The sequence below is a fragment of the Miscanthus floridulus genome, chromosome 19 (assembly GCF_019320115.1).
Source record: "Miscanthus floridulus cultivar M001 chromosome 19, ASM1932011v1, whole genome shotgun sequence".
Classification (NCBI taxonomy): domain Eukaryota; kingdom Viridiplantae; phylum Streptophyta; class Magnoliopsida; order Poales; family Poaceae; genus Miscanthus; species Miscanthus floridulus.
The window spans coordinates 69,095,126-69,105,668 of record NC_089598.1 but is presented as its reverse complement, the minus strand read 5'-3'; the positions used below and the strand labels follow the sequence as shown (position 1 = coordinate 69,105,668).

Here is a 10,543-nt window from a genome sequence, read left to right as displayed (position 1 = left end):
TGACAACACTTTTATGGAGCTTTTGTGATTGATAATTCATTTCTTAATTTGTGTGTCTATGAACCTATCATTACAATCTGACCTTGTCTTATTAGCATTTAGATTTAGATTTAAAATAGATACAAGGAACCTGTAGTCATCAACTAATTATCAAGGAACCTAAAGTGAATTTGACTTGCCTAACTATTTCTGTTTTCTGGATACAGGTGTTAGATTACTGCCATTCATAAGGTATTATGCACCAAGATGTGAAGCCCCACAATGTTATAATAGATCATGAGCTTTGGAAACTCCAGCTGATAGATTGGGGCCTTGCTGAATTCTATCATCCTGGCAAGGAATATAATGTCTGTGTTGCCTCCAAGTAGCTGCAGATATGTGACAATGTGAGTGTGCAGCCTGAATATCTATTTCAGGTAGGTTGCAAATCTTTATTTTTTTCATGATTTCAATCTTGTCAACTACACTTACACGGTATTCTGTATTTGTATCCCAAGGATATTTAACTATGGTCTTATGTTCTATTTGCAGCTGCCCATATGGACAATACAGTTAAGATGAAAGTACATAAATGGTCCATGATGCTTACTATTCTCGACTATATCTTGCAAAGGTAACTGAACTCCCAAGAAAATTATATCACATAAACTGTCCTTTTTAATGCATTGGTCTGAAAAAAGCATTGCAACATGACACCAGATGAGGAATGACCAATACACTATTAGTTTTGACCTCAAGCCATCGGATGCTATCAACATTGCTTAGTACTCGGCATATTAGGTAGAGGAAGCCACCACTCTGCCTTATTATTAGCCTTACCTATGTGTATGGGGCTGCTGGTGGCTTCTTTCCAAACATTTTTCTCTTTCCTAGCATCACATTGAGTTGACATATTGTTTCTCATATCGCTGGATCCATGTTTTCTATTCGTGGGAATCATGTGTCTCGGAGCATTACCACAATGCTATGATATTCCTTATTTCAATTTACAAATTTCTTGTCTTATCAATGGCAAAGTTGCCCTAAAGTGTTACATATTCACTATCTTGACCTTCTTTGTCCTCTGTTTATAGGAGCGGGCTAATAAGATACAATAAGATCTTGAGGAGCTTGTGAAATTTTTGAATGAGCAATGCAAGATATATGGGTTGAGAGCTAAGCCAACTACTTTAGTGGAATTTCCTTTTGGTAATCTAGTCAGATATTTAGTGGAGCTTGTTTTGGTTGTGTTTCTTGTTTAAATGGATACTGTACACTAATTCCCTGTCTGTCAGCTATGAGCTAATATAAAATACTTTAGTCAGATCTTACTTCATGTATATGAAATTGCTAATTAGCAATTGACTACTATGTGTATAGTTTGATGTGTCATGTATGGTATATATAAGCATGTGGCATTGAATTATTTATGTTCTAGTCAGATTTGAATTATATATATATATATATATATATATATATATATATATATATATATATATATATATATATGTTCTGATCGAATTTGAATTGTAAATTTAATTTTTTTGGTGAAAAAATATACTGTAGGGACGGTTCTAGACTGAATCGCCCCTATAAACAGGTATTATAGGGGCGGCTGGTACTACAGCCGCCCCTACGAATCGATTTTGTAACCAGCCGCCCCTACAAATTAATTTGTAAGGGTGGTCTGGGAACCGCCCCTACAAATATATGATTTGTAGAGACGGTATGGTAGGAGCGGCTGGCCAAGCCGCCTCTACAAAGTCTCACCAGCCATCCCTAGAAACCATTCCTGTAGTAGTGCACCACCGTATACCCTCATCTGTGGCCCGGATATGGGTAGCCTCCACTGCATCCACATCGACGAGTTCCACAGCATCCACATCATTGTCGGCGCTAGGATCAGCAACAACGCTCGCATGCACGTGTTCTTCGGAGGTCCATCCGTCCACGAAAGAATGTAATTCTTGTTTTTCAAAAAATTAAATAGTTTGAACTTTGATTAAATTTATATAAAAAATTACTAGCATTCATGATACAAATATCATTGAATTCGTTATAGGATATATTTTCATAATAAATTTATTTAGAGACATAAATATTAATAATATTTTCTATAGACCTTGTCAAACTTGAATTAGTTTGACCGGTATGAATTCTATAGCTGCATTCTTTTCTGGACCGACTGAGTAGCTACTTCTGCTACAGGTACGTCAACTACTAACGAGTCTGTGCGTGCCCTGGTGTTGGCATCGTCTCTTGTGTCAGAGTTGTTTTCACGTAAGATTGCGTGCATGATTACCTATTCTTTAATTATTGATGTACATATATTGAAGCTAGTATGCTAGATCGAAAGATTGCAGAGGGACTCACGTATAGGTTTTTTTTTTCTCTGGTATACAGATCTAATCTTCAAAGCTCCATTCGCGTGCCCTTAAACCTGGCTTGATCCGCTTATTTTTTCATCCGGAACAGTATTTTTCTCTTACAAATTTATCCAGCATTCCTCCAAACCATCCAGATTCCTCCAGAATTCAGACAAGCGATTATTTTTCTCATATTATTAGATAAAAAGCTTGCACTAGTGCAGGACTGGATAGTAATCCCGGTTGAGAAACCTCTCTAGTCCCGATTTCTCAACCGGGACCACCAATCCGGGATTAAATGCCCGTCCTTTAGTCTTGGGTCTATTAGCCGGGATTAAATGGGAGCCCTTTAGTGCCGGTTGCTTTTACCAACCGGGACTAAATAGGCCTACAGGACAAGCTCGAGGACGAGCACCTCTAGACCCGATTGGTATAACCAATTGGGACTAAATATTACTCTTTTTTTTCTTTTCTTTTCTTTTACAGTTTCTTTCCGTTCAATTTGTTTGGTTTCAAATAATTTTCGTATACGTATTATATGCTATACTATTGTACATCATCCATAAATAAGAATGGAACTAATTAATAGCTTATATATTACAATGATCATCCCCATTCATCAAGTTCATACAAACCATAATAATTTAAAACAAGTCATTAGAATAAACTAGATGTCCAACCCCAAAGTTCAATTACACACCAAGTTCATGCAAGCACAAATAGATCATCGCCAAGTTGGACTACATCGTATTATGTACTCGGCGAAATGTAGGTCATCGATTTTGTATCCACAAATATTATTGACATAGAGCAATGCATTAAGTAGTGCACTCTCCCTTGTTTTAAAAGTACAAGCAAAGGGTCTACTAATGACGGTAAGCGATGGTTCAGAAGTCGATGGGTCAGATGATCCCCTCTTAGTCATAATCAACTTTTCCTGAAATCCTTCCGTAGTAAGTGTTGGCCATTTATCGGCATATTTCCAATCAAAACCTAATGCATACATTGTCTGGTTTAGAATGGCTTCAAAGGTACAACATGCATAGGTTAAGTCATAGTCCTCAACCTGTAATTGTTGGCACAAAAATAGAAATGAGAACAAAGCTTTCGAATAACAATAAATCTGAATATAAACTATGAGTTCGACTTCGACTTTACCAAATCATTTCGGTTGGTTCAAGCAATCCTTGCACAGAAGCACGCAACATCATGATAGGAGCCCACATCTATTGCTTGTATCGTCATGGAGGATAGTGTAGGCAGGGTATACCTAATATTCGCAAGCTTATTCAAACATGATTTGACAGCGTATTTAATTGTAATTTTTTCTCAGGTGCCTTTACTCCCACATCTGAGATTTGTACAACACGTCTACCCCTCCTAGCGGCAATGGAAAAGCCAATTTGAGATTGGACCAATCGACCATTATCTACATCAAAGCTCTCAACATCCACTCCCTCCCCCGAAATATGAAAGTGTCTCTTCAAGCCAAATGATTGGGTCAATTACCTATGGTACATTAAAGAAACACGAATATATACATATCAGAAAAATATATTGTGTATAAGCATATTTAAGACATTTTAATGGATTAAAATATATATCGTTGCTTACTATGCTAGGATGATTGAACGGTATGGCCCACAAACTTGGTTCGAATCCCCAAGCAATACAATAGCCCCAACTCAGGACAATCGGTTTAGGGAGACGTCTAGCCATCTCTTCTCACTAAAATTAATATATAAAAATTCATATCACTAGAGTCAATATATGAATTCATACACTAAAATTCATATATTCATTAGAATTTCCCTATATATGTATACAAAATATCAAAATTCAAATATGTCACTAAAGTCAATATTTTTCGTATACCAAAATACATATCGCACACAAGTCAAATTAGATCAAAATATATCACTAAAACAATTACAAGCTAAATGAGATTGAATACAAATAACTAGCCAAGCAAATTAGCTTAAGTTAGGGTTGTGCTCAGTTTCACACAACACAGGAAGGGATGAGGCGAGGCAGACCTGATGGCAGCAGCAAGCAAGGGCGAGGTCGGAGATGATCGAGGGTCGAGGTCGGAGGCACTGGTGGAGACGAGGACGAGGCCGGCCGCCGCTGGAGACGAGATGAGGGCGAGGGCGCGCGCGCCGGAGCCGAGGACGAGACCGAGGCCAGTTACTAGAGACGAGGATGAGCGCGCCGCCGGAGCTGAGGACAAGGACGAGGTTGGCCAGCGTCGGAGGCAAGGACGAGGGTGTCGCCGCGCGCGCCGGGGAGAGAGAACGAGGATGAGGCTGGCTAGAGCGAGACGAGGGCGAGGCCTCGCGTGCCGGAGCTGAGGACGAGGGCGAGGCTGGCCGCCGGAGACGAGGATGAGGACACCGCCACGCATGTCGGGGAGAGAGGACGAGGGTGAGGCCGGTAGGATCGAGACAAGGGAGGGGGTGAGGTCGCGCTCTGTAACACCCTAGTTTTTTAAATTTTCAATTTCCTAAAATTTATTAGAATCTAAATTTAGATTATGGACATATAATAGTGGAGGGAAAATAATATATTATAATTTTAATTTTATTTGTGTTGCATTCATGCCGCTTGCATAATTTTTATTGGGTGAAAAATAATTATTTTATTTCAGTCTAGGTTCAAATCGGGTTTTGCTCTATTTATAAAATAAATAAAATACTCAAAAGTATAGCTAGAAATAAGTGCAAAGTTTTATTTCCAAAACTCATAAATATTCCAAAAATGAATTTCAGAATTTATTTGGTTCAAAAAGCAATTTAATTTGATGTTGAAATGAATTACAAAAGAAAAGGAAAAAGGAAAAGATCTCTATCCTCTCCCCAGTCGGCCCAGCCCACCTCCCCTATTCCGCGCTCCCTGTCCCTTCCTCACTTGGGCGGAGCCCATTCCGCCTCCCGCCCTCTCCCTCTCCTTCTCTGGGCCTCGGCCCACTGGCGCAGCAGCTCAAGCCCGCGTCGCGCCCGCCTTGTGCCGCTGCCAGAACGGGCCCACCTGTCAGCCGTCATCCCTTACCTTCGGTCGCCCCCGCCTCCGCCGTTGCCGCGCGACCGAGCGCCCCGGGCGACTAAGCCCGCGCAGACGGAGCCGCGAGAGGACCAGGCCGCTGCGGACCAAGCCATGCCAGGCCTCGCTCCACCCTCGTCCCCTCATTTTTCCCCGCCCCGGTCCTCCTCGATACGTCCCGTGCGCGCGAATCGTGCCCGCCATTGACGGCCGGCGTGCCGAACTCCCTCTCCGCTCTCTCCTTTGCCAACATGAGTGGCCTAGAGGCCTTGCGTGCACCCGCAACTACCCGCTCCCGCTCTAGCACCTCCACCAAGCGTCGCCGCCGCCGGAGCCATTGCCGAGCTCTGTTCGCCGTCGTCGTTCTCCGCGGTTAGACCATCTCCGCCCCTATCTTCTCCTCTGTTGGCCTCGTCTCGCCTTTCCGCTTACGCCCTGGTACTTCTCAGCAGAAATCCGTGGCCGTTGTGGTGTTTTCAAGAGATCACCGGAGCCCTCGACCGCCACAGTCCGCCCCTGACCGGCTCCCTCCCTCTTCGTTTAGCAGCGATCGTCGTGAGCTCCATCATCGGCGGCGCGGTGAGCTCCGCTATCTTTTTATCCCGCTTTTGCCGTCGCCCGTAGCCTCTAGCCTGAATCCCGAGCTCGCGCCGGCAAAATCCCGCCGCGCGTGGCCATGGAGCCGCCGTGTCCTGGTGCCCACCAACGACCTCCGGTCCCGGGCGCTGAGGCCAGCCACGAGCACCTGCACCAGCCTCGTGCCTGCGCTCCTCCCAGCGCGCGCACACGAAGGCCGCACCGCGTGAAGCATACGTCGGCCAAGCGCCGAGCGCTCTGCGTGCTGTGCCTTACTTCTTGTTAGCTTGTTGCCTCACGATGACATCATACATACGCTTATACAGCCGTTTTCCTTTACGAAAACAATTCAAGAAATACAATAGAAATACACCAAAACATACCCATCATCATGGACCTGGTCCATGGTAGACCAGCATCACACTCCACCAGTCTGCGGACCATGGACCTAGTCCGCAGCATAGTTCACGCGCACTTTGCGTTCGAGCCCCTCCTCTTTTCCTTTATCTGTCTACTGTTTCAAGAGTCTTGCCGTTTTTCTGATCTAGCCCATGTACTTCTAAATAATAGAACCCACAGTCCAGAGATAATTTCTTTTTCAGTTTTATTATTTATTTAAAATCCGAAAATGATTTCGCACTTAAATGCCATCCAATTTCAAAAGCCCCTAACTTTCAAACTATAGCTCCGTTTTAGGTGTTTCTTCCGCTCACGAGTTTATATCGACGAGAACTTAGCGTTAGTAAACTTTATATCATGTTTTCCACTATCTAGTGTAATGTTCTTATTATGTTTTGTAGGCCATGTTTGTTGTATTATCAGCAGAAGGTGCTGAGTGCGAGAACTTCCTGGATCAGGAGTTCGATATCCCTGAGCAAACCCAGTTCAAAGGCAAGTGTCCTTGACCATACTTGCTCCAACATTTATTTTATTTTGAATTAGAGTAGTTAGACTATTAGTTGCATGTAGAGTCTTAATTTGAATCCCATGTTAGGGTTTACTAGATTTCATATATCATCCTTGTAACCTGAGTTTTGGATGGGTAGAGTCGTGCTTAGCTTGTAGTCTTGGGATGTGAAGGTTATAATTTAAATATTGATTAATGATCTATGAAACATGGGATGGTAATCTATTTAGCAACATGGTGACTAGGGAATCTGAGCAGGATGGATGGACTGATATGATGGTTATTTGGTTTTGGTACATAATGGGGTTCCTTGGGTTGGTGCTCGTATCTGCTCTATATTATATGGACCGGTTCATGGACAAGTAACCCGACAAAACAGCACAACCATGAGGCTAGGTGGGCTGGACCTGGCTAATTAATTAGTTCCTCCAAGTTATGCTACATCTGGTCGGTTTTTGTGGCTCAAGAAAGGACTTTTGCAGTGGTGTTGGTACCCACTGTTAACGGTGAAACCTTAGAGAAGGTGTCGAACAGGCTTGGAGGGGCTTTGTAACGGCCTTGTTGTGTGACCCCTGCTAAGCACCTAGGTAGTTGTTGGTATTTATTAACGCACACAGATAAGATCCGTAAGCGCACGGATATCACTGTAGCTTTCACCTAAAAGTATTCCAAGTATCGTATCCACAGGGAAACGTGTGAGACTAACTATGGTCTAACTTAATAAGGGGTCATAACAAGGTTAGAATAAACAGGAGCGTAGAGAGGATAACTGAGGTTCTCTAATTCTAACTTGAGTAAGCAATGTCTTCTACTGTTGAACTAGGCCTATCTAGTGCAGGAATAAAGCACTCAAAAGAGTCATGAACCTGAAGAACAATATAAATAAGATGCTTACTTGAATGGGAAGTTGATTACTAAAGAAATCTCAGAGGCAAGCTCTGATAGATCTTGGATTTACCAAGGTATAAGCCGTAGAGAGAGCACCGATAGGCCGACACCTCCTCCAAACTCTTCCCTCATTCTCCATCTCATAATTTCTATTTATAAGACTAGATCCTATTGATGACTAATCTTCTCTTGATAGCTGGCTCTAATCCTAGAGATATGAACTGTGTTCGCCTAAACGGATTAAACGGCCATTTAAACGGTCAATAAACAGTAAACGGTGGTAAACTATTTTGCTTAAGGGGTAAACAGAAATTAAACGGTTGACCGTTTAAACGGTAAAAAACAGGGAAAAACGATCTAAACGGCCTAAACGGAACGGAGATAAACAACATTAAACGGGCTAAACAGCTGTTTAAACGGCTATTTAGGCGAACACGAGGTAAATCTAGTTCAGTTTTATATCGATAAATTTGTATACTTAAGTTTATTATATTTATAAATGTGTACACTTGATATGTTACATGCATAAATATCTATATTTGGTTCTTTTCACATGCATAAATATATATACATACCAAAATAATTGATTTTTACTCGGAGAAATACGTATAAATGCTAGAATACGTGATTTTTTACATGCACATATATAATTATATTTATTTTTTAAAAAAGTATAAGACCGTTTAGAGCGTTTAACTTCGTTTAAACACCGTATAAACAGCCTAAACGTTAAACGAAGGGCGACCATGTAAAGACCGTTTACCGTTTAGAAAAAACATTGGATATGAATTAGGGTTTCTAGGGGATCTACTAAGGGAGGGGGTAGAGACTGATATATATGGGCTAGAACGTCAATCCTGAGCCCTCAGATCAACCGACTTGAATAAACAACAAAGATTAGATCTAAATGGTGGTGGGGAACCGACTTTCGAAGTGGAGGCTGACTGGTGGGACCCATAGGCCGACCAACCTACATGTGGGGCCGACCTACAGCCCTTCGGGGTCTGCTTTGGTGGGTTGCCTTCTGGAGTGTTCTAAAGTCTTCTCGCGTCGGTTTCATTGTGGATAAATATGATTTGCTTTGACGAATAGGTCCTTCTTGACAATTTTCTAATTAAACCCTACTAAAAACATAGCTTCACCAAAACTCATGGAATTTATTAGTTTAAACCCCTAGACCTATGTTTGGTGATGGGCCTAAGTATATATGTAGGTTAGGTTGATGGTTTATAATTGATGTTAGTGACCATCAACAGTAGTGTGAAGCGTGATGGGGAAAACATGACTTATGGTAAAAGTGTGCAACCTCTGTAGAGTGTAAAAGTGGTATATTAGCCGTGGTCATAGTCAATAGTGGGCTTGGACTTCTTTGTGATTAGATGGATCTAGTTCGTGGTTGGGTGGTTCCCTTGGTAAGGGAACAGGTAGTTTAGTTGGAAGGTTGGATGGAATCCAAGTGTGGTGTTTGGATAGAATCCAAGTGTGGTTTGGTCCTCTGAGGAGAAAGAAAAATTTCACCTAGTAATTAGGTGCTAAGGAAATTAAGGTAATAGGTGTGTCGCTTAGGTGCTGGTGTCAAACCAAGTTAGCCTATCCTTATTTTAAGCCTCATGTCATACTTTTTCTACACTTGCGGAATACATTTCAATGTACTCACCCTTCCTTTTTGTCCTGCTACCCCACCTAGACGCTAGAGACGATGAGGAGGAGTATGTGGAAGATGATGCCTTCAACCCTGATGACATGTACTAGGCTGGTGCTGCCCTCGGTCAATCTTCATGTGAAGATGGTGTCCATTTTCGCTGGAAGATTATGAGATTTTCTTTTAGGCCCACGAGTCATTTTGTAATAATATTTTGTTATGTAAGCAACTCTGATTTTGATACTATAGTGAAGTCGATATATGTATGAAAAATTGATCCTAGCATACATATATTATGCATTCAATTTTGTCCTTAAAATCAGGTGTGACACGCGCACTGGAGCCGAGGACGAGGGCGACGTCGGATGAGCGAGTGGCGTGGTGTCCAGCAGCGGGGTAGCGGATTCGGACGCTCGAGAGATCTCTCTGGTGGCGGTGATTCAAAGGAGGAAGTGGCGAGAAGCGATGAGTATATAGTGTTGGACCTTTTAGTCCCAGGTTGGGCTACCAACTGAGACTAAAAGGCCTCTAGTCCCGGGTGGAGGCCCAACTCGTGACTAAAGGTATAGTCCCGGGTTGGGCCTCCACCCAGGACTAGAGGTCTTTCAATACTGGTCGGAGGCCCAACCCAAGACTAAAGCCAAATTTTGGCGCGTGCCGAAACTGCTGCCTACCCGGCAGTTTCCTTTCCCGACCATGCAACGGTTCTAACATTTCCTTTAACACAAATAGGCTGAAAATTGGAAATTGCATAGTAAAAAATATAGCTCAAAAAATTGCAATACAAAATTACTTTCATACACAATTTATAATGTATTTGTTTCATGCTTTAAATGTTTAAAAACATATGCTATAAATTATAATTACATTTAAAAATTCAAATTTCAAATCTAAGAAATTCAAACATAGTTTTCCTTGATAAGATGATTTCAAATCAAAAAGTTGTAAATATAAAATTATGTAACTTTTTGAGATCTACAACTTTTATTTTGGTCATTTCTTCATCTCACAAAGTGGTAGTGCACATTGTTCACAAATTTACATCTCTCTCTAATAGTTTAACTATAAGAGAGATATAATTTATGAACAATGGGACTACCACTTTGTCAGATGAAAAAATGATTAAAATAAAAGTTGTAGATCTTG

General features: G+C 41.7%; 1 long non-coding RNA gene across 1 annotated transcript; it reads left to right on the top strand.

The window, feature by feature from the left end:
• Positions 1 to 5,531: 5,531 nt before the first annotated feature.
• Positions 5,532 to 9,690, top strand: LOC136529499 (uncharacterized). Its single transcript, XR_010777340.1, has 4 exons — positions 5,532 to 5,756; positions 5,837 to 5,963; positions 6,761 to 6,851; positions 9,443 to 9,690. It is a non-coding gene; the product is annotated as an uncharacterized lncRNA (long non-coding RNA).
• Positions 9,691 to 10,543: the final 853 nt, after the last annotated feature.